We start from the raw sequence: 27,608 nt of genomic DNA on the forward strand, positions 1-27,608 counted from the left end.
TACCTCGTAAAAATCTTTTCTTTTTCATACAGTTATCGACCGATTCGAAGGTAGTGTGCGAGCAGTGTCGAACCTCAAAATAGATTTAATGCTCTTTCGAGTACTTATTAAAGCAATCCAATCGATAACCCCTGAACCCAACAGGTAATATATTACGTTATCCTACAAGTAACGTCACTTTAGAAGCCCAATCTTAACTTCGTAAGCGTGTTCATCAACGAATGAACAAACACTGTTTATCGAAGAATATACCCCTCCTCTCTAAATCTCTTCTCTTAAAAATAATCATGGTTACATCAGAGTTATCCCAGAGGGGTACGGGACTTCTAGAAGGTTATTACTTTACGAAACGATCCGATATTTCCTTTCGAATTTCAATTTTCCGTTCGATCGAAATCTCCTCGTATCGAACGATCGGTTTCCAATTCGAGATTCTTCCCCCCCCGTTATTTCCCCGTTGTGCATCCTCGACAATTTATCCGTCGATTCTTTCCACCTCCTCCCTCCCTTCCAACGATTTTCGAGTACACATCTCTCGCTCGAAGAGAGGACACGGTACGAATGAGAGCCGCCGTGAAAGATGGAAGGTTGGTTGAATTATTGAGGATGGCGTGCAGTTCGTTCCTGTCCTCGCAACTGAAACAGCCCCTTCCGTCTGTCTGCTTATTTCCAGCGGGACTTAATGTTACATTAAACGATCAGTTTCCTTGCGAAACGAATCGAACCGTCACGGGTTCGCAACCATTGCGGTGACCGGCGTCGCTTCCGCTTTTTCTCAACGTTAACCCCTTGTCCCATTTGCCTTTTTAACACCGTTTCCTCGATCCGTCCAGCTTTATTTAGAGAAAGCCACGTTGGCATCCGAGAAAAAAATTAAATGGAAGACTCTTAAATTCCTTCCTTTGGATGCGTGTGTGTTTTTTTTCTTTTCTTTTCTTTTTTAATCGGAAGCCTCCTCCGTTCTTCTTCGATTAATGCAATAGATCGTAGGTAAAGTGGATACGAAGAGCGTAGGAAGTGTCGTTGTTCGTCAACCGAGCGAATCATAGCGGTTTCTTAGGTCATCTTAGGCGCTCGTATTATTACGTATTAATTCGAATCGCTCGTTAAAACGGCCACGCCTATTCCACTGCACGCTCCAATTTTTTGATTTGCTCCTAATTCGATTATTCGTTGAAACTTGGCGAACGTACAAATTGCGAAAATTCGTGTCTTCAAATTTCTCTTGCGCCACTTAATCCTGTTCTCGTACTTCTCACACGGGACTCCGACGTATTCCGACGTTTACTCTCTTAATTCCACTCTTAATCGCGGGGTTAAGGGTTACAAGTTTGAAGGGATTTGTGCGTCAAATGAAATTGTTTGCCTGCGTTGAGAAAAGATTCCCGTTTTAGCTTTCTTAGATTTCCAGAAAAGTCGTTGCAAAATATTTTATATATATATATATATAAATAATAGTTCCATTTCTCTTTTAACGCGAGACTCGTAATGATTTCTCTCGCTAATTGAAAATAAACTCGATGCAATATGAAAACAAGAAACGATCCTTTCGCGTTTTCCTCCTCAATTCGATCTTAATGACTAATCAAAAATAATTCGATTCGTAGCGTAGAGGAGTTAAATAAAGAGAGGCTAATTTTGAAACTCTGACCGTGAATTAGAATTCGCACGAGAGAGTTTATACGGAATTTTCGTCGGAGTTTCTCTTTCGACGAGGAAAAAAAAAAAGAAAATTGCGACATAGAATAATGCGGATGCACGGGCGGCAAAACGAAAAAAAAAAAAAATGACGAGTTCTTCCTTCGAGTCCATCTGTATTGGGCAATCCTCGTATTATTGCACGGCACCACTTAAGATGAAAATGGCGATACGTGCGCCGTGAAGAATGTTTTTCTCTCTTGGCTAACGTTTCGTAACGGGGCGTGTGTATAATTGTGGCAGCGAATGAATCGTTTCACCGGAGAACGGGGCGATCTCTTGAGTAATAGCCTGTGTCGATACGCCTTTGATTTACCGCATGTTTATTAGTAGATCGTTGATTATTAATGGCTCGATGCGTTTCTCGAATAGGAATAGACCTAATTACGAATCTTATTCCATCGTATCGATCGTAACTGTTTGCGCTTTGCATTGGTTTGCATTGGATCATTTTTTCGCCGGACAGTTAATGATATAATAACAGCGTTTACACTTACAGAAACACCGTCAGAAACGCGAGCGTACGAGTCGTTCTCCCCCGTTCTTTCTTTCTTTTTGGTACGATTATCAAATCTAGAATTTTATTCGCAGAAAATCGATAGGGACGGGATGGAAAGAGGAAGAAGGGGTTAGATAGTTCCATTCGTTCCACTGGATGTTCGCATAATCAATGATAATGTGCCCAATTGCCATTCGATCATTGACACCCTCTTTGTTCCCGTTCCATCTCTCTAATTAACCAGAGAGGCGCTTATCGCGACTTGTTTCTCGTGATTGCGCGTCATCGTGTTGATAACAGGGGATGCTGTTCCCGTTTCACCTAATTTATCATTAATAGATCCAGTCGGACTGTTTCTACCCCACTTAGCGTAATTTCGACTATGGCAAGTATAGTTTGGCGTACTCGATGTTATACAAACGCGTAAACCTGCCGTGTTATTACGCGGCATCCTCGCATTGTTCGCCCATGTATCGATCGAGCCATTCGCGAGCATTTAGCCGGCAATTGGAACCTGTGTAATCTTATTTCGCTTCTGTATTTCCCTAATTATTACCCGCTCCATAATAGATCGTTTGCCATCCATTAACGATCAAAACGAATATTTTCGCGCGACCGTTCCTCTCGTTTCTCGACGTAATTAAGAAAGAGAACACGATAACTTTCGATTCTTCGTAAAACAACTTAATCCTCCAATAAGAACGGGATATTTATACACGTACAAAAGAAGGAAACAAACGGAAGAAAAGAGGCGCAATTTTTCCCTCGATTCGGTTCGATTTCCAACGGGGAAGAAAATTAAAGTCCAAGTTTCTTTCTATCGTTGAAACCCGCGATCACCCCCTGCGCAGGACCTGTGTCCCCGCTCACCCTCCCCTCTAAAATTACCCTCGATACATTTCTATAACTGCCGCTCTCCGCTTCGGCGAGTATTTCGCGACAGAGTGACGCGGACTTAAGACGGGTTGGGGATGGTATGTACGTATACATGTATATGTATCGTGGATACTGGGAGAGAAAGGAGGAAGCTCTAGAGAGAAAGATAAAGAGAGAGAGAGACAGGTGAGGGGTTGCATAGGAGGGGAGTGAAGGAGGAAGAAGAGGCGGAGGAAAGTCGAAGGAGAGAGAGAGGAGAGGGTGGATATCAAATATGCTTGGACAGATGCATCGTCCCACAGTAGTTTGCCATTCTTACTCCCGTCCGTTTCCCTCTTTCTCTTTCTCCTTCACCTTGTTTCTATCATTTCCCCGTCTTTTATTCTCGGCGCCGGTTTTCCCTCTGTATTCAACCTCTCCCCCTCCCTCCGCCGGTACTACTCTATTCGGACCTGCTGGCTCTCTCTCCTTTTTTTCCCGCCGTGCAATTAGCTTCCAGCGTGTTGCACGCTCCGCAAGAGTTCACGTACTCTCGAGTCCCGGCCAGACTGGCGCACGGCACTCAGCCGACACCTGCATTAGACCCCGAAAGGTGGTAATCTAACGTCACGGGGACAACCAGTCGCAACATCTCCTCCCCCTCCCTTTATTTCTTCTAATTTAATATTGAAACCTTTCTCTCTCTCTCTCTCTCTTTCTCTCTCCCCTCCTTCAATCAATTTCGTTTCGAGACCAATAATTGGTTCTCGACTACCTTTACCCTTTTTTTTTTTTTCTTTTTGTGAAACGATACACGTGACGTTTTCGTGAAAACGAAAGGATCAAATAGAGGCGCACAATGTATTAAATTTCATACGATTACGAAATTATTTGTGCAAATGAAACGTGTTAGAATCGAGGGGTGACACAACGATGAATATGCAGATTGATAAATATATTATACGAGATTATCTCCTCCTGCTGTTGAATTTTGAATGTCGCGCGTAAAGGTAATGATTTCGTCTCGCGAAAAAAAAAGAAAAAAAAAAGAAAGAAAGAAAAAACGATAGGAAGGAAATGGGAAAAGGGGTTATTTGCAAGAGAAATCAACGTCATCGGCAGAAAATAGAATCGTTGTACTCGGATCGATCCGAGAACGCGCCCGAATCCTGGAACGATCGAAGCCTGGAATCCAATTTATTCATTGGTTTTCGTTCGGTGGCATCACTCCTTCAGGAAGACCTTTAGAGTCTGTGCATCCCCCTTTCGGGTTATCCGCGTTTAAATATTGAACTTCGGCTTGCGAAAACGCCTTCCCTACATCCTTTCGATCAGCACTTTCTTCCTGTGTCACGTTCCTCTATCGACTTACGACTTCCTTCCTAATTCTCTTCCTAAGCCCTTCGATCTCTTTTAATCCCGCTCTCCTTCTTCCTCGTCAATCGTCGGATTCAAATTCCGGCGGACTTTTTTTAATCTATATCTCAACAATGGAAAATATAATAGATCTTTTTCTTTTTTAAGAAGAATTAACGAAATCGACGGAACTCAAGAGAATCGAAATTTACGACGAACGTGATCGTCAATCATCTTTGAATTAAATTTGTTTATTTCGAAAGACTCTCGGCTCTCCAATCTAAACGAATCGCATTTATCGGACATGCTAATTACACGAGCGTAACAATGTCAAAGTTATACTTGGCGAAACTTTGGAAGAATTGGAAGAACTCGATACAACACCGTACTCGACATAAACTACTCCGACCAACGTACATTTGCAAAGTTTATAATACTTTTAAAGCGTTGTCCCGTACGCAAAAGGAATTTCCCACGGCCTCTATGCTTTGTGCATTTGCAATAACGCGAATTAAGTTGGACAAAGGCGATTCTCTATATTCGTCGTTGGAAAAAAAGAAAGAAGAAGTCTCGTGTTCGAGGAGGGGGAGGGGGAGCGGTGTTTAGAATCGATCGAAATCCATTTAACCCGCGGTGGAGGATTATTCGATTCGCAAGATTGGCCGCGGCGGCGTGCGGCGAGGGAAAATAAAAGGAGCGGGAGGGGAGGGGGAGAGGTTGAGGGTGGGTGGCACGAGCGAACGGATGAAGCGCGCGATTAATTATGCAGAGAAGCTGCGATCGATGGAGGAACGTGCTCCCGTAAAATATTGATACCACGAATAGACTCCGCTACCATAACCGCTCTCTATTTTCCACCTTCGATCCAACTACGACTGCAACTCGTATGTGTTATTTCATCCAGCGTGTGCGTATTTTTCTGCGCCCCTTTCTTAAGATTCCCGACTATTCTGCGCGACGAGGGGATAGGAAGAGGCGGGAAGAATTCGACGAAAAAAAAGAAGAAAGAAAAAGACGCTTGCTCGTCGATCGGATCGGAATATTTTGGAATGTCGGAGGAGGAAGAGGTAGATGGGAGAAAAGGGGGGTGGATTCCGGAGGAAAAATCTGGGGCGATAAGAAAATTGGTTTGAAATCTGGGTGTAACTTTTGCCTCGAATTCTCGGACGATTAATGCCCTCTCGGGGAAGAGAATTAGGGGCGGCGAAGAAAATAGAGGTCGGAGATGGAGAGGATCGAAAGATTCGGGGTGGCAAGGATCGGCGGAACACGTCGAGGAAATTGACTTAAAACCTGTACAAAGTTCGGGGGGGTGCCGGTTGGTTAACTTTTCGGCCGCGACAGAAATGCGATTAATGAACGAGGCTCTTTCACGAAACGATTAGGGAGGATAAAGGAGAGCGAGAGCCGGGGGGATTGATTCCAACATCGAATATCTTTATTAAGTAATCGTTTCAAATTTACGCGTCATTTAACATCGTGCGAGAGATTCTTTGTTTTCACGATATAATGGATAGAGTGGAAGAATTGACGAAGGAATAACAAGCCCTTGACAACACACTTTTCCGTATCATTGACGAAAGTTTCGGCCAACCGGCATCGTATCCTTAAAATAACTCGGATGATTTTACAAGGATGTAAAAATTTCTAGCGCTACTATCGCGCGAGGTGAGAACAATAAGCAATAATAAAGAAACGGAACCACTGGAATAGTAATAGCGGTCCTATCTCGTAATTCTCCCTCTCTCGCCGTATACGATTCTCCAATCGTACGATTCTGCGGTCGAAGGATGGGTTCGGGCCGTGAGAGAGATCCTCTCCACGGTTTTCCTTGGATTGGCCACCACAGAGAGCTAACCGCGGCCACTATTTCTTCCCTGTCGATCCGTCCCCACCCCCGCGTGTAGCCAAGATTTTTTTTCAACTTCGAAGAGAACCGGCTCTACGAGGACGACGATGCACTCTCCGCGCAGGACAATAGACCTGTTCGTCTTCCCGTTCGTGTAACTTCACGCTCCATGCGAAAACTGCTATCCACATACACACACACACACTCGTCGTTCGTCTCTTCGTTCTCTGCGTTGCTTTTCTCCGCGCGTCGTCTGTGTATCGCAATTGGATGCTGGCAATTTTCTTTCGATTTTTTTCTTCTTCTTTTTTTTCCTTTTTTTTTTCTTTACTATTCTCATAGATGGAAGATGGAATATAACATTCGCGACGAATTATGACGCTTGTACGGTTTCGCTTTAACGTAGCTTTTAATAGCGAAGAAGATGGAAAGATGTTTACCGAGAGATGGTTACAAGTTGGTGGGGAATGTTTGCAAGATTTGTTCAAATTTCAATTAAGATCTCTCGAATCTTACTTTTAAAAACTTCTCTTCGTATACCTATCGTATATATCGCACCGCTTCCCGAGTTTGTCTCCTTTCCTTCCCTTCTCTTCTTCGCCGTGTTTTACGCTTACGGCGCAAAGTGTGACCGAACTAACAATAAATTCTTCCTCTAACTTCTTCCTTACTTTCCTCCTTTTTCCTGCTTTTTCGCCTCTCTCTTTCTCAATCCCTGCCTGCCCCCCCCCTAACTCGAACCCTTTCTCTCACAAGTAACTTTAGTGATTTCCGTTCGTTCACCCTTTTCCGGTCATCAGCCTCTCTGGTCTGCCCGTTCTTCCATCGCATTGTTATCCCTTCGCGGTTCGCTTCCGCCATTTCTTCTCAGGATCGTTTCCTCCTCTCGGTTGAAAAACACGCCGCTGAAAAACCACGGGACGGGACGTCGCTTTTACGGTCAAAACTCCGTGGCATAATTAATTTCATAAATTTTCTCCGGATCTTCTCCAACATGGAGACGCAGATAGTTTAAAAAAAAATGCGGAAAAACTTGTTGCAGAAGAGACGAAATTCGATTTAAAAATGAAAAAAAAATCCTCCCGGTTCATCCCAGTGAAACTTTAAGATACTCGTTTATCGGATATCGTTCTTTTTTTTTTCGAAATTTAATTAACCCAATTTACGCGGTTGTTCCACGTGAATGGAATAATCACGGAGTATCTTGTTTCTTTGTTGACCTACGAGTATATAGTTTTGTTCAGTTTCATTTTCAGTCGGGCAACAACGAAGAGAAACCGATTGTCCGATCAAGGAAGACCCACTCCGCCGCGCTCTCAAATTTCTCTCTACCACAGTTATTGGTAATTGGAATCTTATTCTCTCTGGTAATAATTACGAATTCGATCGATCGTTCGACTTTATAAATCGAATCTGCGATACCGATTTGAATTTTTGTTTTATTTCGAGTACGAAAAGAAAAAACGAGGTCCAAGTTATTCTTTAATTCATCTTTCCGGAGATAGTTCAGGGAATTGGAAGTATCTCACGAGGGATATAATTTTCGAAAATTGGATACTTTTTTTTCTAGAAATAATTCCGATGGATGAATCGGAGGGATCGGTCGTGCAGGGAAACGAAGGAGTCGAAACGAAACAGATCCCCGCTTCAACGCCCGAGTGGATTTTGACGAACGTTTTTTTTTCCACGGGGCCGTGACAAATGGGCTCCACGAAGATTTTCAGCTCACGAATCGCAAGAATCGAGGCGATAGATCGGTCAGACGAAAATAGTCTGTGAATATAGAACGATATGGTTCATGGTCATGGATTCGACTGACTACTATCACGGGATAATTTATCACGCGAACACGGTCGAATTTCAATGCACTTACCCAACGTCTACGTGCATCGAGGGGCGCTTTTTCCTACTTTTTGCATCCTCGTTTTCGGTGAAATTAAATTTTATAGAAACCAATTACTTTCCATCGTCTCTCCATCATCCGTCGACCGATTGAAATCTTTTTTAAGAAACGATCAACGTTTTGTTGTTGGAGAAAGAGATTCACTTGAGATTCTCGTATTCTTCTTCTTCCCTTTTCTTAAAAATGATTCCCGCTATCTTTCTCAATTTCAAATTTCCCAAAGGAGAAGACTGGAAAGAAAAGTATTCGATTGGCGAAAATGTTCTGTGCGCCCTCCTCCACGGGTCACAAAGGTCGCGACACCAGAGGGTTGTCGACGTGGTCTCTTGCGTTCCCTTCGCGGGAGGAGGGGGAGGGTGACAGCGTAGAAAGAAGAAGCGGTTGCCCTCGAGGATTCTAGCCCGAGGTTATAGGCGCTAATCGCGGTGGGTGCGTGAAAGGGGTAAAGGGGGAGGAGGAGAGGGGGCGTGCTGCGGGCGAGACGGCGTTATAGCAGAGCGTAACGTAAACGTAAGGGAGAGAAAGGTAACGCGCGGCAGGCCAGGGTAGTCAAGGTGGTGATATCGACCGTAGATATTGTTGAGGCAAACGGTAACCATGGGTGACTCGGCCCGATTGACCAATTACAGTGTTCACGGTGGCCGTAGTCGACCAATCGGCGTACGGTGCGCTGCCGGTTTTTTGATTGGGCGATACCGGGGATAAGAGACCAGTTCGAGGCCGCTCGGACCCAGAAACAACCGCCGAGAAACATCGAGCAGACAACAGACAATCGTCCCACAGTTCTGTAAAGGAGGAGGACGAAGAAGAAGAAGAAGAAGAAACAGAAGTAGAAGAAGTAGAAGAAGTTCTCTCTAGTTGGGGGGGGGTTGCTGCTGATAATCCTTGTGTCGTCGATGTGATGCCTTCCTCCCCATCGTCATCGTCGTCCATCTAGTCGTCGCCAACTTTTGGATTTGGATTCTTTCTTCTCGTCAGATCCCACTTCTGGCCCGGTCCTCTGTGTAAGGCTCGCTTTCATGCTTTCCTCTCTTTATCTTGTGCACCTCAAGCAAACAACGAACGATCGCACTGTGTGCTATCTTGCACAGTCCAAGTCTCTCTCTCTCTCTCTTCTTTCTCTTTCTCACCAGATCTCTATTACCAGCTTTTCCTCGTCGTCGGATACGTCTTATTGTTAGTCGACCATTTGGCCATGCTTAGCCGATAGATAGATAGATAGATAGATAGATACCCTCCCTCTCCTCTCTCTCCCGTTTTCGATGGGAAGTCAATTTTTTCCCGCGGAACATTCCTTGTCAGGTTCCACTTCTTTGAGACTCGCGCAGCTTTGTCTAGGCGCCTTTGTTATCCTGCTCCCATTGTTCCATACGGTCCCCGGTATTTCCATGCCACGCTGGCGTACAACTCTCTCTGGATTGTTCTCCACCCGACGAATTTCAACGACGAGTCGTCCAATTTCGCGACTCGTAGACCAGTAACCCCGCGGGGGAGGGGGGAGAGGGAAGAGAGGGGGGAAAGGGGGTTGAAGCGGAACTCGCCTTCTTTGCTTATTATACTCGCTATTCGCTCGAGACCCTCTTACGCGTAGGAGATGCTCGTTTCGTTCGTCGAATCGTCACGGGACCCGCCTCTCTCTCCTTCTCGTTCCTTGGATTTCGCGTTACTTAGGTTTACGTTCGTTTTCGAACGAACGCTTTGAATTTTTATTTTTTTTTTTTTCGCCTCAAGTCACGACAATTTATCGCTCTTCTTTCAAACGCGGAACCATAAAAAATTCGCGAACAATATCGCCACGTTTCCTCCTCTATTATCATTCCTGTTAGAATCTGTATTATTTACCACCATAGAGGAGTAACAGTAAAGTACGATTATTATGCAGCCCGTTTAACCTCGACGAGTCTTCCGTGCCAAGTCGTTAAACGAGCCAACTATCGATGAAAGCGTATAATATCTTCCGTTAATTCATCATGCGCGATTCGATACATTCACCGAAAAACTTGTTGGCAATAGCAATAATAATTTAAATAGAAATTAAACGTATGAATTTGCCAATGATTCTGTACGACGATTCGTTTCGAATTATAATAATCGCTCGCGAAACGAGTCTAGAAACCGAGCTCCACGAAATTTCTCCGTTTCGTTTCGGAAGGGAATCACGCGAGCTTTTGATCGAGCTCCCCTTTCCGCGGAATTCGAGCGGAGAAAAAGAAGGAAAGGAAAGGAAGAAGGAGAGGAGCAGGATCGAAGAATGTTATGTAAATGAAGAGTCCGCCGGAAGTCGTCGAGTTTGATTAACTATTCATCGACGTTTCGGGCAAGGCACGCGAGGTATCCTCCCAAGTTGGAAAGAACGTGCTCTCGCTGCCAGATCAGACTCGGCTCGGCAAAGTGAATTACAAGCTTGTACCCCGTAGCTTCAACGCGCTTTCAACGCGTATTTTACACGCCGGACAATCTCTCTACCCTCGAGACACGCGTTGATCTATGTGTTTGCTCAAGGAAAATTAAGTTATCTCATTATCGCGCACCACCGCGTAGACAGATCGCTATTTTGGCGCCAAGAAGTTTAGTTCAGCCGAGCAACCGATTCAACCGTCGTTTTTCGCTGCCTACGTTTCGGGAATTCGAGGAGCGTTTTCTTGAAACGACCGAAAGAAGATTCGTTCGTTCTCGTGGAAATTTATCGAACGATTTTCACACGAGGAATAATGGGATTAGAAATATTGAATGTAATTGGAATTGGAAAAGAGTTAATTTTCCGTTTCTGTCCTTTTGAGAAATTTGAAGTATTCTGAAATCTCACCGATCTAGTTCTCTCTCTGCTCAGGATTGAGAGTTTCAGTTTGTTAGCTAACGAAATGAATAGTTATAGTTATGACGAGTAGGAATGTTTTGGATGTTGACGATGTTTTAACCGTGTACGATCCTCTTTCTGTTGCAGAGAGTTCAAGTTGTAAGGGAGACGTTGTGAGAGCGAAGCGCAGGCAGTAGCTCAAACAGGTGAGTACGAAGAATCGATTCTTGCGTTTAAACAAGTTTGGTGAGAAGGCGCGATGATAGTGATGTAAAGAGTGAGAAATCTTAATTAACGAATTCGTATTAAAGGGGAAATTCTTCTCTTTCTTCTCGTGTCGTTCGTCGAAAGATAAATTGAATTACGAGGAATCGCGTGTAATTGAAAAACGAGGACCTCGGCAATTTGCCTGCGCGATCGTTAATTAAATTCGCTCTTGAAACGATACGCGGAAAGGCTCGTCTCTCTCTCTCTCTTTCTCTCTCTTGGGTTCTCCCAAGATTGCAAACGAGTGCCAGTTGCAACGATGCCAGAGAGACACGTATCTCTTTAATTGTTAATTACGTACCGGTTTCGCACTCTTTCTCATTTATGGTGATCCCTCGATAAGAACGATTAACGTCTCCATTGTTTCCAAGAGGCAGAGGTTTTCAACTCTTTCCATCCTCCACTCCCACTCATCCTAACCCCTCTGTTCAGAAGTTTCCTTTTTTCCTAACATTTATGGAAAATATCAGATAAACGAGATTCAGAAAATCAAGAAAATGATCAAAGCGATCGAAGGATTATTATCCAAAGAACCTTGTCCTATAATGAAATAATTGAATATAATGGAATACAACGAATAGTGAAATTGAATTTTTTTTTCTCGTCTTTAATTGTATCTTCCAATCGTTTCTTATTTTCGTTATCTGTTTCTACACTTATGTTTACATTCTTATATAATCATATATAATTTATAGAGTTATTCGAAATCTATTACAATTGCAACGCGAACGTTTCGATTCATTTCTTCTGTGAAATTCAAAAGGACTTTTTATCCGCGACTTTTCGAAAGATTTCACATTCGTTTTTATCCCGCGTTACTTTTCCAACAAACATTTTTACACGAATTTCATATAATTCCTCCACATCACCTCGTATTCGCGAATCGAATGATATCTCGATTAAAAAAAGAAAATAGAGGCCAAACCTCGTTCATCACGATCCCTCGATCGCGAGAACAAAGACCGAGCGAAGAAGGATAATCTTCCTGTGGATAGGAATCACGGCCGCCTGTTAGGCGCGTTAAAAAATGCACAAGTTGCAAATGAACTTTCTAACCATTCCATTCATTGGTCGGTTACCTGTTCGTGAGAATACGATATTGCACGTGAAAGAGGAAGAACGTTATCTCCCGGCGCGGCTCTCATTTTTCCGTTCATTCGAATGCAGGTTGCGGGGCTTGGCTAACGGACACGTTATCTTTACGTGATCGGCAAACGAGCGTTTCGAAACGAGCGGCTCTCGGCGTGGAAACCGAGAAAGGAAAAGCGCGGAAATGCGCGCCAACATCCAGCTCGCAAAAAAATCCGCCCGATGGAGGAAAGTCGGACAGCGTTCCGACCGTCTTCCTCGCCAATTTCCATTGCCCGCAAAAGAAGACAGGCACGCTGCAACGTCCCTTTTTAACCGATTCGAATTAATCGAAATTAATTCCCGCAATTTTAGCCCCCGTATTTTTTTCTCACGATGATAAAATGGCTAATAAGCGGCGGTATAGCTGGACGGGAAATACGGCAATTGGAATTGGAAGGGGAACGCGTGTCGCATTGCGATCCAATTCGTTGGTAACGCGAAACGGGGCGAACCAGTTTCGGCGTGAGAGTGAAACAATGCTTTCCGTTTCTTTCCCCGAGTGAATCAAGAGGCGAATCACGATGCGTGACTGTGAATCCTAGCGCGGGTTTCGACCATAAAATAACAACCGGCTCCTTTTTCGCCGCTTGTTTTACGAGTTTGTTTCGTTGCGCCTCTGCCCCGCCATGCTGTTCTCTTTTTCTTTTTTTTTTTCGTTTGCCCGAACCTTCTAACGATCCGCTATTCCACACGCGTCTCAACGAAATGATAGAGAACTCGCCGCGTTCTCCATTTCGTAAAGCCCTTTGATTCCCACGAAGAGCTTTCCTGCTTTTTAGACACGTACGTACAATTCTCACTGATTTTTTTTTTTTACCTCTCGTATTGGACGGGTTATTTGAAAATTTCAAAATATTTCGAATCTACAGGAAACTTTTAGATCCTCGCGTTCCACCGTTCTCTTCTCTTCGAGATAACAACGTGTAATGTTACGCGTGAAGTTAAAATCATGGTTTAATAAAAATATTGGGATCGATCGTCGAAATTTCATGGAGAGTGGCGTCGTAATCCGAATCGTCTCGCAAACATCGATCTTCACCAACGATTGGAAACTTGAGCGCGGTAAAAGCTTTGCTTTCTTCGTTTGCCTCGCGAAACTTTAGCAAATCGTCTTCGTTCCGTACGGCGCATTCGCTTCTTTTCCAGGGACAATCGACGACTATTATCCACCTGGTATATTCGTGCGGAGACGACGAAATGATTCAGGTAACGAAGCTTGGCCAGAGTAATTTGAATATGAAAGGAAAACAGCGGATGGTTAACACAATTCCGATCCTCGAGCCCCGAATATTCAGCGGGGTCGGTGCTGGCGCACGTACGTTTGCCGTTAACGAGGCTCTTTGATCGTGGATTTGTGTCACAAGTTCGTTCGCCGAATATTTTCCGACAAATGAGACTCTCTTCCAATGGAGGAATCGACAATCTTTTTCTTCCTTTTTTTTCTTTTTCTTTTTCTTTTCTCTCTCTCTCTCTCTCTCTCTCGAGGATCATTGAACGCAGACACGCTTTCTTCTCCATCCTCGTTGAATATTTGACTTTGGAGTACCGTGATATTTCGAGAATTTCACCGTGAACGGTGATTACTTTTTTCTTTGAAACCGCGAAATGCGAAAGAAAAATTTCGTTGGCCGTTTATAATTAATTGTTTCCTATTTTTGGAATCGTTCGGACTTTTACTTTCCGATTAACAATTATTCCGAAAATTTCCACAATTGGCCACTCGACTCGTTTTCCATTCTTCGTGTTACGGCGTTGTTAAAATTTAGAAATTTCTAAAATTTCACGGCATACAAATTTTTACGGCAGCCCGCAATTTCCAATTGCAATTTAAAGTAGTTTCTCTAAATTAGGGAATGATCTTCGTTCGGAGGAAATTATCGTCGTCCGTCCTGTTCTTTCTTGTTCGTTTCGTGCGGCGATCATCGCTCGAACTTGGAACAATATTGTCCGGTTAAATAGAAACGCGAAGTTATGCCGAAAGTAGGTTACGAACTCGCGTCGCTTCCAAGTTCCACTGGCTTCACAGGATAGAATTATCTTGTTAACCTTTCGGTTGCCGCCGGACTAAATAATTCCCTTATCGAGTCTCGTCCGTGGAAATTCTTTGCGAACGGATGAAGTGCGGTTAATTCGCAAAAACGGAAAACCGACAAAAATGGGAATTCATCGGTTGGACGAAAATCTGGCCAACTCAAAATTCGCATCCATTCGTATTTTCCGAGGGAAAATAACCTCGCGAGGAAAAAACCGTAGTTTTCCTGATTTTAAATTTGAAATTCATTCGCGTATTGTATCGATTGTCGTAGAAAATATTACAAAGTCGGGGAAATGAAGTCGTTTCTTGAAAAATTGCCAAAATTTATGATAAAAATATTAGGTTCTTGGTCGCCGATCCAACATAACTCGAGACCAAATAAGATCAATATTCAAATTGCGGATATAGATATTCCTTTCGTCGGCGATTAAAAGAGAGATTAAAAGCATACGTTGAAATGATGAAAAATTCAGTTTGCATAGAAGACGTAATTGCGAGATAGAGTAAACAAATTCATAATGCGATTCGCTTCGGTCGAGGTGAAACTAATTTTGTAATAGTATCGAAGAATACCATCCAACGAAACGAAAAGTTTGTTTTGCCGCCACTCTGTCCGAAGATTATCACTTTATCGCCTGATCCGATATTTTCGCGTTGGAAAAATGGAAAATCGAATCGGTCCCTTCGTTCGCCAAATTTTTTTCCTTCGAAAATTCCAACAAGATCTACAGAGTATTTTCTATTTTTTTTTTATGGGATGAGAGAGAAAAAATCCTCGTTTTTCTCGGATAAGTTATTACGAGTCATTAGAGACGAGCGCCTAAAAGATTTTTATTGCATCATAAGAACATGATTTCCTAAGCGGTTCCAAGCGGCATAAATATAGCTAGCACTTAAGCTTTCGCGGATTTAGAAAGCGTCATAGATATGACACGCACAATACTCGCGCCTTTCTCCGATAAATTCCTGCACATTCAAATTTCACATTTGCCAGTTTTACCAATCGATGGAAAATTCGTTGTTTTTCTTTAGGTTCGGAATATCTTCAAAATCTTGAAAATCTTATATATAGCTCGACAAAATTATTAGTTAAGATATCGTTAAAAAAAAACTTCCCAACAATAGCGATGAGTTTTATGGGAAATAAATACGACGATGCATCGGTTTCCTTCGACTTGGCTTTTTGTAATCGCCCGGAAAATCCCGGAAATGAAAAGTTTTCAAAGTTGTTGTCGAGAGTTTTCCTGATCCTTCGACTACCTCGTCCAATATTTTAAATCGACCGTTTTCGAAAATCAAAAATTTATTTATTTTTCAACTCTCGAGAACCAATAATTCTAATGTTACTTTTATTCTCACTCATGTATCCTAAAATTAATCATCCACTCCTCTCCTTCCAACCACGCTTCGCGGATCGCTATACTTTCGCTGTCGGGCAGCGCACACGGGTGGTCTCCAGATCGCAAATTCATCTCCTCAACCCCGTTACGGGGCAGCCCGTTGACCCTATCGCCGTCCTATTCCTTCTCTCTCCTCCTCTTTCCCCTCCTCCCCCCGAATTTTGCCATTGAAAAGGAGAAAAAGGCGAAGAAAGTGCGGCGTGCCATCACGGTCTGGCAAGGGTTGGCATGAGGTGGCGGGAGGGGGGAGAGGGAGGGAGAGGCGCACACGCGAAAAGGGTGAAACGAAGGGACGAAAGCGAGGGCTCGGCGCATGCGCGCTGACGCAACAATATGGTGAATTCTGCGAGGCAGCCCAGTATCCACCCGACCATCAGCTGATCAATATACTTCCGCACACACGCCACGTCATACGCGCGGCACACGCATGTCACGCATCGTGCGAACCGTTACGCGTGTAACACTGTGCGAACGTGTGAACGTGCACGAACCGCTGTGCACGCGGGTATCGGGACGGATCCAGGAATCGGTCAACTTCACCTGGAACACGGGGACTCGCGGTGGAGCTGTGCACGCAAGAAGTACGTTTCCCCTCGATTTGTGCTCTCTCCATCTCTCTTTCTCTCTCGTCCCAATTTTTCACTTTTCCTCCTTTCCAATCCTAGTTCCGTTCCTGTCCCCGGAAAAGTTTTCGCCGTTGGAAGGATTCGGTATAGTATCTCGTACTCCCGCAACGATCCTATTAAAATGTAATAATTTCCTTCCCCCGAGTTTCCTGTTCGCCACGAGGAATTTGGACGTATGTCGTGGATATATATATATATGTATTATAGTTGACGAGTTAAGTAATTTTAAATAATGGTCAGTCAGTTGCTACGACACGATGCGAATCGATTTTAAAAAGCTTGTTAGAGCATTCCTCCGTGTAATTACAGGGAAAGAATTTGTGTTTATCGATCGGTTTACTCGACTCTCTGTTCATCGGTTGTTCGATCGATCGAAGGGAAGCGGATACGTTAGCCGATCACCCTGCTTATATCATTTTTCTTCCTCGCAGAGGCATATTCGAACTTGCAACTTCCAAGTCGAAGAAACATTTCCATCGCAGTGTCGATTACTCGATTGCTCACAGTCGTAGTCGTTTCAACCGCTAAAAGAGAAAAGAAGAAACGAGATTCGAGACCAATCGATGGAGAGACGACGTAAAATCCGTCACGAGCAGGAGTTTTATAGCGACGAGTCACGTTTCGTATCTATCCTGACCGAGCATCGCGAATTTCGCGACGATCCCTCGGCAACAAGGTATCGCTTCCGCGGCCTACATTTTTCTATGCGGTCTCGTAGTTACCGCAACCGAGCCGCAGTTTTCCGCGTTGCCATCGGATATTCTCGCGTGTTCTTGGTCGATTCGCGTCGAGGCAACAACCGAGTCTAGCTCCTGGAAAAAGAAGATCGTCGAGAATTTCCTCGAGTTGCACGAAGAAGAAGAAGAAGAGTGTCCCATTGTCTCGGGGACGATGCACGTGTATGTTTCTCACATTCTCGGTGCTCTCTCTCCCTCCCTTTTCTTATCCTGTTGATGTTAGAACAAGGTGGCCGCGACTCGTGGCAAGTAATTAGGGAGAGACAAGTTTTCTCTACGAACGATTAATTTCGTTCGACTCGTAAAATATTTGGAGGAGGGAATGTTGCCTTTCAATTTTCAAATGGGTTTATTACATAAAGAGCATTTACATAACGTTTCGTTAATCCTTGGCCGTGGCCGAGGACCGATTTGTTCGGGCAACGTGTTTATTTAATTTCGTAATTAATTCGAGGAATGAAATTTTTAGAAATAAACCGGTTGTTTGGTTCATTAGCAGTGGGACGGGGATTAAATTTGGAAGGGGAAGGCATCGTTTCGAGGGAACGCAATTAAAAGTTGGCCCCGGACGATGGGTCGATACCGCGGGCCGGATAAATTATTCGGTGATCCTAAACGCGGTTCCAGATAATTTCTGAACTCGTGTGCCCGCGAAAAGCCGGCATTAGCGTTTTCGTGGCCGAGTGGGCGAGGGAAGCGTATTTTCGGTGCCCGGTGTTGCAACATCCGCGACTCACCGCTGTGAACGGCAAAGTTGAATGAGATTTAAATTTAATTCTGAAATTTCGACCGAGTTCATTCGGTAACGAGCTCCTCCTGTTTCTCGCCAACTCGCGATCCTCCTGTTGATACAACGGCGCGAGTGTTAACGTTATTCGATATTATCGTGCATGTACGCCACAAGTCCCCTGCAATTACAGAAAAATACTTCTATCTTCGTTTTCCTCTTTCTTCCTCCATGTCTGAATGCAGAGATAAAACAAGTCGTAAAACGATTCGTCAAAGGATTTTCCAAGTCCGAATCGACGTATCTGTAGATTCATCGCACGGAATTATTTTTTAATCGCTTCATATTTATCACACCCGCTAGAAAAGTCACAGTAAAAAATTATTCCCATCGATATATTCTTTTCTAAATCGTTAAGAAAAGAAAAAATCGAATCGAATCGTGTTAAATCGTTTTAAGCGCGATTCTCAACTCGTAATATCAGTAAGAAAAAATTTAAAGCGAAAAAGGAAAGGGTGGAAAGAAACGTCAGATAGTCGTAAGAAGAAGGAGGGGACGAGAGAGAGAGAGAAGCCCGCAACCGTGAAATTCTCTCGCCGCGTGGCGATTGTGGTGAACTCGTTCATTGACTTCGCTCCCCTCGAGGCCCCCCACCCGCCCCTCCAGATGCATCCGGATTATTCGTTCACGTCGCAACCGGAGTGCACTTACTTATATATACGTACGACACATGTGCGTTTTCGTTCTCCGACAAACATCTCCCCCCTCTCTCCTCCCGCCTCTCTTACGCGCTACATTCCGCCCCCTATCTCCCCCTCTATCTCACTCCTCGATCCTCCCCCCTTCCGTGATCCAAACCCTCCCCACTAGATCCACTCTCTTTACACACGCGATAAAGAAAGAGAGGCCGAAGTGTTGGAGGGGGGAGTGGAGGGCAGGGAGGGGGAGGAGGTTAGTAGACAACGACTACTCCGTTGGAAGAAGCGGGTTCACCATTTCGCGAAGTAACTCGTGTTCTGTGTTCTCTACCTTAGCGTCGATTGTTCTTCCGATCCTACACGCATCCTCCTCCCTCTCTCTCTCCCTCTCTTTGTTTTTCTCTCGAATCCTTGATCGTGATACACGCGGATCGCAGCGGATCGAAGGATAATTCAAGGTACGGCCGACTCTGGCCATGACCTAGCTCGACCTCTCTCTCTCTCTCTCTTTCGCTCGCTCACTCGCTCGCTCACTCACTTTCAGTTCTTTTCCTTTCGCTCTGATTTCGCTCCTTGTATTTCGACCTTGACGGTGTCTGGGTGTTTCGGGCCTCGAAATCGGGCCGGGCCGGGCAGACAGACGCAGTTTGCTCGGCCTCTCCTCAGGGAGAGGATTAATTGGGCGGCGGTTGACGAGAGGAACGCGTTGCACCGCGGCGGCGACCTTGCTCGTTCACCATCTTGTCCGATTGGCCGGTTAATTAGCGGACGTGCACGTGTTTGGTGACTCGTTGGTGGAGAATTTGTGAAACAGTGCGCGTTGATCAGTGCTCGATTATATATATATATATATATACACAAGTTTCTGATATTTTCGAAGGAGGCCTCGTCGGATGAGATCGAGTCTCGATTCGAGTTTGAACGGGCGTTGGGAACAATCGTATCGAACAAAGATCGCAATTCGTATCCGTTGTTGCAAATAGAATCAACGCGTACGTAATAGAAAAACGCGTCGATCGATAATTAATAGATAATTCTTGGAATTATTATCCCGAATGGAGTCGTGGGTCAGCGTGTCAAGGATGGGCAAAGCGTTCGAAGAATGAGAATCGGTCGTCTCGATCGCGAGTGCACCGCGTGTGAAGATAAGAAGGGACGTGGCCAGTACGCGGTGGCAACTTTCACGGATGAAACGAGCGTAGTAGTATTACGTCAGTAGGCAACAAAGCGTGTTTCGATATAGAGGTCGGACAAGCGTGCCGTGTGTGTGTGTATGCGTGAGTGCGGTGTGCGTGGTGCGCAGAAGAGAGGAGAGGCTTGAAGGAATTGATTCGGTTAGAGAGAATACCATCGACGCGTGGATTAATTGGACGCTTTTTTTGTCTGTGCAGGGTTTACTGCCGATCCATTCCGGAGGGAACCGCGGCGAACATCGTTATTGGTGAGTAACAGTTTTATTATTTCGACGCGGCGAGAATGCAACCGCGCTCTTTATTCCGCATTCGAAACACGCGGCCGTGTGGAATTCAGTGACGACACGCCAAGCCAATATCGGCCTCCTTGCTTCGTGTTTCGATTCCCTCGTTGGCTAACGTATGCGATTTACAAGCCATAGGCGATCCGTATAAGGGCAGCCTGGAAAAGAATGAGGAATCGGTTGCGTTTCTTTTTAATTTGCTTATAAAATAGAGTAGAAAGGAACGCAGAGAATGTAGAGAGAATGTATTGATCTTTTTTTTCAACGACTTTTCTCCTGGATAATAATAAAAAGCGTAATAAGGCGTGGTATACAAGCATTGTAAAATTTTAACGAGAAGATAATTCAGAAAAATTTATAGCGTAAGATAATTATGAAAATTTTATATGTTAGAGATAGACAGTGACATTTTGTATGAAAACGTGTGTCTCTTGTATACTTGTCATTTTGTCATTTTTTTTTTATTTTTGTTTGATTATCGGCAAAGCGTTACTCGTTACGAGTGCGGAATTATGCTGTTTATTCTTCTTATCAGCGTGAAATAACCTAGAATTAGAATATTTACAAATCATCCTAGTTTATCCTAGTTATTCTCTCTATAATTCTTTCTATTCTAATTTTAAAATAGAATTTCATACGAAAAGAAAAAGGAAACAACAATAGATAAGAAAATTATTATATTATACAAGGTTCCATGTACCATTATCCGGTCGTAAGAAACGGGTAAAGAACAGTGCACAGTCGCTTTATCACAGTTCTAAGTTTAGAAACTCAATTGTACGTTGCATCCTGTGTGTTATCTTACCACTTTGATATCGCCATTCGTTATGCATTCGCGATACAGCACCATGTCTCGTAGCAATAATCGTGAAATCCCAGCGCCTGGGCCGGGAACGCGAAAGGATTCGATTCGACGACGATCGACCAAAGATCCAAAGAGATACAACTCGTGAACGGCCCTGTTTGTGGCCGTTTCTCGCGCCGCAAACGAACCGAGGGTCGTCGAGTTGAATGAAATTCAAATCGGCCGCGAGCTCGACCTACTCGCTGCTATTTTTGCTCCAGTTTTCAATTCGACGCATCTATGGACATACGCGTCACCAAACTACCTACAAACCTGCAACGTTCCTCTATCCAACCTCGAAAATTTCTTCCAAAGTAAAGTAGACGTTTTTCGACGTCTATCGAAATCATCAACATCGAAACGTTATCATCAAACGTGTAGAATGCAACGCCCCGAATCCTCGATCAACGATATCGAATCAACAATAACTTAATACAAATACGACAAATTGGAAACTCCAGGAGGGGAACTCGATATATTCGAAATTGTGTTCGGGTTTTCTGAACGGCGAAAATTGTTGGGTTAGGAAGTTTCGCGATACGAGAAGAAGAGTGCAGGCTCGTTCTAAGGAGGCGAAACGATGGCTCGAGAGGGGAGGAAGGGCAAGGAAGGGCGAAGGGAGAGTGGTCAGACTGGTGTATCAGGACGTTACACCTTGGTAGCAAGGGCACGCTCCGTGTAGCAACGTTGCTCGCTCGCCTCTCCTCTTCCGATCTCCTCTTTCCACTCTAGCTCTCTAAGGCTAAGCACTGAGGAATGCCGCGGGTGGGGGAAGGGTTAGCGCACGGATAAAAGACCCTTCTCGGCGTGGTCCGCGCTCGAGGGTTCTTCTCGTCGCAGGGTCAAGGAACGCGAGTGATACCGCGTGTTTGCCCGATGTTGTTGTTTATGCAAATCGATCGTACCGTTAAGGATAATCTCGCCGGCCCTCCTCGCGTCCGGATAATTTATCGGGGCAGTTGGACTGGTTTTTCCACCGATCGGGATGCAGCGTGACCTCGAAACCGTTCCTCTTTCGAGGACTGTTTCGTCGTTCGAACCCGTCGTGATTTCCAATTAATTGTTCGTTCATCGTTTCGTTTCGTCTCGTTTCTTTCTTCTATTATTTGAACTCGATTTTAGGATAATAAGGACACGAAAGAAAGGCAAATGAAAATCTATCCCTGTTCGATAACAGGTTATTGATCGTGTGAGAAGTTTTTTCTCTCTTTTTTTCCCTTCTCTTTTTTGAAACACTATTACGCCGCTTATTATTTTTTCTTTGCTCTTCTTTGGTCAGATATCTTTTTTACACGTATCTTTTTATACGATACGAAACTGGGATACTGTTACGCGACAAAACTCGGAGTCCTTGAGAGTCTCTTTCCACGAGATAAATCTTGCGATCTTTGACGTAACGATATGTTTTTTTTCCTTTTTTTTTTTTTTCTTTTTCCCTATTCGAAGCTAGAAACACCTTGTGTTTAGGCGTTTTCACGGTCTACGTAGGATTACGTAAACTTCTTCTTTGTGTCACTTGTTTTATTTCTTTGGATTTATTCCATGACATTGAAACAGATGTTGTCTCAAAGGAAATTAGAACGGCGTCGCTTTTAAAGATAAAATAATGAAATCATGGGAGGAAAATGCAGAAATTACTGCGCCTATGACGTGTCCTAGAGTCATACGTCCACCGCGGTGCATCATGCTTTGACGCATCAATTGGTGGATATTTAAAGATCTATTTCAAAATCTTACGATTCAAAACCTTAATTCTTGTAATAATAACTGTTTTTTCCTGCTGTGTCGTTTGAAATGTCTCGTGGAAATAATTAACAGTCACCGCGATATCACTTCTCGAAGTGTTGTTCGAAGATAATTCCGACGTTGGACGAAATTAAAAATATCCGTCACTGGATATGGCACGTGCTCAAAGATTCTCAGGCCTCGAAGTCGCGCTATTCGCTCAATTTCATCGGGAATTTACATTTCAATTTTTCAATGTCTCTATTGTCCACTGTCTACTGATTATTTTATTTGGGTGTAGAAGTATATGTAGTATAAAGAAAAAAGTTCATTTCCATAGCGTAGTAGGTCAAGGATTATCTGTCCTTATCTAACTTCGAAAAGTGATTAGGTTAGCCCGAGATTAAGTGAATAACAGAGTAGCGGAATATAGGAACGATTCTCACTGTATGTATAAAATCAGGTAATTTTTGCAATAATTTTTATTTCGATAAAAAATATCTGTCCAAAGCGTATTCTGTATAGATTCTAAGAATGAGGCGAATTCTTCGAAATTTCAAACAAAAATGCGTTCGATTAAGATTCAATTTGCTTATAATAATTAATTATAACGAGATAAGCAAGTAAAAAGTAATGGTTGCTCTTCATTCTTGGAAACGTAATTCTGACAAGGTTTATCTGGCCATTCCCTTATCGGAGAATTTTCCATTTATCGAAGCTTCCACCCAATAGAATCGGTGAACGTTGAATTAGTCGTGCCTACATCATCGATCGTTCCCTTTTCCATGTTTCGTCATCGGCCAGAGATATACCTGTTTGCTCACGCCGTCCTTGTGCTCATACGATTAGAGGCGCGATAATATCGCTCGCGCTAGGTGATATTTCAACTTTGATAATTGTAATCAGAGTTTTTAACTCGTACAGACCCGACTCGAGTTTATTTCCGATCGAAAATTTCGAGAACGAAAAATCTCCCTCCGTTTTTCGCGAATATGTCGAAATATAATCCGAATTAACAAGAATATTTTTGAGGATCCCCTTGAATCCAATTAAGTTTATCAATTCGCGGATAATAAATTAATCATTTACACAGTTTTCAATTTTATCCTAAATCGTCCTCCTAAGAATTCCGCGAATCCCATTTAAAAGCTGATCCCTTCATCGATCCGAAAAGACAGAAGAAATCCGATTGGGCGAACGCCGTTGCTCGTTCCACGAAATTCTGTTGGAGCATCGATCGATTCTAAGTTTGGCGACAGGCCGAGGAAAAGTGGGAAAGCACGAAATAATCTTGGCCAATCTCCTCAATTGGTAAACGAGAGAAAGAGGGGAGGCAGAATATCAGAAGGAGCTCGAGAAGAATCGGCGTATTACTTGCTCGCTCGGCTGTAAATTGCTGGCTCGGTGAACAATCCCATTTACACGAATAATCCGCGCGAAGACGTGGAGCATCGGATATTCGTGCGGCGATGGCTGGCATTGCTGTGTCGGCGATGTAAATGGAACCTCCTTTTACCAAGTGGCTCGGTATCGAAACCATTGGGGCGAGGTTGCGTTTACGGCGCCCTTCTTTTCATAGATCGAGTTATCTAAGGGAAGATAAGGCGCAACTTTCGAGGAGAGGAATGGAAAGGACTTTTGAAATTTTTTTGAATCGTCAGGGTTGTTTAAATCGTCATCGATGGATCGATACATCTGTGAGAGGTTAATGGGGGGGTTGTTCGCGATTTTTTAGCTTCGAGATATAAAAGAAGGAAATTAAATAAAAAAAAGAGAGAATCCTTTCATTCCTTTACTGTTTGTATCAAATTTTTGAATTCGATGATAATCCAATTGGGATTCGATTCGAATATAGCTCGAACGGACACGGACGAATTTCCTCGTTCGATTTACGTTTTTCCGCGCAATGTTCATCGACGCGTTTATTCGTCGCGTCGGAAATCGATAGGATACGTTCCATGTGTATAAATCTGCAAGCAATGCCAATCAATGCACGATGATCATGATTCTCGCACCTATTTTCTCGCCAATTGTTATTAATATTTCATTTCTATTGTATAAAAATCGTTTCTAGAGAAGATCGTTTACAGAAGAGCTCTATGAATTAACGATACGGCGAGTAATCCCTTTACTTATCCCTTCGAGTCATAAACTGGTTGGCAACGGCTAGACCTATATATCGCGGATTTCGCTATTGCAAAGTGGGTTCCCTTACCAACAACCGTACGAGATAACTGGTACTCGTGTTGCGTGGAAGGGTTCCGGAGGTCGTTTGAGAACGGATTTAATTAGCAAATTATCGAGCGGCGACACGTTTCAGCAAAACGGGGACGGGTGTTTCACAAATGCGTTGGTTAATTTCAGAACCGAAGGAAACGAGCGATGGCTCGACGAGAAACGTCTTTATACGTGACCACGACAAATGGATGAAAGCTCGGTCGTACGTATATTCCTCTTGGAACGTAGAAATTAACGGTGGCCGCACAAAGCGTAGTCGCTCGAGACTTCGTCTTGTAATCGTTCAGTGAACCAGAGCTCGTAAACACGTTGAATAGATTCCTTCTACACTCGCATTAACGAACATTTCTCTACCGATCCAACGTTATAATTGGCGAACATTCTCGTCCAAATTCTTCTTCTCTCGTGGAAAATATATAGGAATAATAAAGTTAAGATATTAAATAATAGTTTTTATTACAATAATAGAACGGAATGATCGCGATTCGATAACTCTGGCTGATTTTCTATCGAAGCTTTGCGCATTCTTCGCTCCTTCTTCGCGCTCTTCCAAACTAAATATTCGTTGTTCACACCTCCATCGGCCTATTCTTAACGTCCCGACGTGAAAAAGAATTCCTATTCGTCGCAATCTTCGATACAAGATTATGGTCAGCGAAAAAAAAGCGAGTTAATGAAATACAAAACTTTGCATAAATTTACAAACGATAACATTGTTGAGAAAAACACACGTGTAAATTTAAACGTAACAATTTCTCGTAAATTTTTTGCTAATTTTTTTGTTTTTTTTTTCAATTCTCGCCTTTTTCTCAGGATATTGCATCCATATAATATTCGATCGATCATGAAAATTTCAGCGGAAATTTCGTCTCATCGGGCCGTGCCAATCTATTTTTACCAGCAGTAGTAGTCGTCTCTCGTTGCGTTATCACCGATGCACCGACAACCGGTTCGCCTTTTATTGCCTCGCTGCATAAACGTTCTCAAACATTTAACAAGCATTAACGCGTCGGCCTGTTGACATAACTGTCGGTATTTGCTTGGAAAGTGCGAGTTCCCGATGATTCTCTACCCGTTTTCAACCATTCTCCTTGTTCGAAAAGTGGCCTGTCAACGAGAAATCCCGTTGATTTCATCTGTTATCGCGATTCCCCTCGTCTCGTCCCTCTCTCTCACTCCCTTTTCTCTGCTTCCCGATCCCGTTCTTTGCTCGAACATCGTTTCTCGATCGTCGTTCTGTACGCGAGATCTCCGTAAAATTTTTATCGATCCCTTTCTTTTCTTTTTCTTTTCGTTTATTTATTTATTTTTTTGCATAGGGCAAAGCGGCGACTCGAGGTTTCGAGCGATTGAAATTGTTGCGCTTATCGAGAGAGTTAAATCGAGGCAATATCGGCACGAGTTTATTTGTTTCTGACACGTCACCCGATAAACGGGAAGAAGGAAAACGACACAATTCCGCGAGATACCAGGCTACGTGGTAATGCGCACTCCGTAATTTCTTATCGGGATTGGCGATTGAGTCTCGAGCGAGCAGGCATCGTGTGGATTTAAGTTTCTCGAAACGAATGAAATTCGACGTAGTTATCGTTTGCTAAACGTTTTTCCCCCGCTTTGCATTCCATTTTCATTCTCCCCGTTTTCATATTATTTTCATACGTTTGTGTTACAGGGATTAGCTTCGATCGATAACGAAACGCGATGATAAAGGAACAACGATAATGACGACATATGTGATGAAACGCAAATAATAGAATCTCATATTTACGATCATTGATATTTGCCGTGGTTAAAAATATTTTCGACCAAATTGTAAAAACCTCTCGTCGTATTGTTTAAAAACAGTATTAATCGCGAGTAAACGGGTCAAACGATCATCGTTTAATAAACGAAGAAGAAAAAGAAAAAGAAAAGGCGAATATATTCGCATCGATAATCGTGCGATGCATTTTCATACACACAGTTGGTCGACCGGTATTTGGGGCAAAGGCTCGGCCGTCCAATCAACGATATCATTGATCACTCTATTTAAAGAAGCCGATGGAAAGCGTGACGTCAAGCGTCGAATTTCTAAGCCAACTCCGTTTAGCCTCAACCGAACCCGGTAATCTCACCTGCCAGCATTTCTTCCATCCTTCCGCTCGCCATCTTCGAATATTGCACACGTCTCTTTCTACGCTCTTCGTTTGTCTTCCCTCTCTTTCGACTCTCGAATCGAAGAGAGGGAGATCGAAGACTCGAAAGATTTTGCATAGAACCAACAATCTTTTCTTCTGAAAATTTCACCTCAAGATTCGAGCAAAAAAAGAAAAATTTTGGATTTATATATATATCTCGCAATGCGTTCGTCGTGCGTTTTATTCCATTCGATGTAGTTGGATAATTAGATAAGGACGGCCCGAAATTAGATTATTTAAGAATTAGATAGGCGTTAACCGGGGAATGATTTCATTGTTAAAGAAAATTTTATCAAGATTAGAGATTGCGAATCTTCGATACACGAGGCAAGGACGAATCAATCATTGCGAGATTAAATAAACGAAGTGATTTACAAAATTACAAGGAAAATTCCGCGTGAGAATCGTTTTCCGCGAGGGAAGTGTTTGAGAAGAGACGAGCGAGGGCGAGACAGATGAGCGATCGCGGTAAAAACGGTAAACAACGGTCGTGTTTTTTTCGTCGTGGACGGACGACTTGAATTTATAGCCTCTTCCGTACGTCTATCGTTTCGTGATTTTCGCATTCT

The 27,608-nt window shown here is 43.5% G+C and overlaps 1 protein-coding gene across 6 annotated transcripts in view; it reads left to right on the forward strand.

Moving 5' to 3' along the window:
- LOC107998723 (heterogeneous nuclear ribonucleoprotein K) overlaps nt 1-27,608 on the forward strand; it is a 90,560-nt gene that overhangs the window by 11,922 nt on the left and 51,030 nt on the right. For 2 of the 6 annotated variants that reach the window (XM_017058179.3, XM_017058672.3), the window contains exons 2-3: nt 11,105-11,163; nt 19,970-20,019. The gene's annotated coding sequence lies outside the window, so the exon portion shown is untranslated. Of the gene's footprint in view, nt 1-8,927; nt 9,165-11,104; nt 11,164-16,264; nt 16,372-18,929; nt 19,037-19,387; nt 19,790-19,969; nt 20,020-27,608 lie in introns of those variants that run through there. The other 4 variants (XM_017058260.3, XM_062079438.1, XM_017058345.3 and 1 more) reach the window with 4 other exon arrangements.

This window comes from Apis cerana, linkage group LG9 (assembly GCF_029169275.1).
Source record: "Apis cerana isolate GH-2021 linkage group LG9, AcerK_1.0, whole genome shotgun sequence".
NCBI lineage: Eukaryota > Metazoa > Arthropoda > Insecta > Hymenoptera > Apidae > Apis > Apis cerana.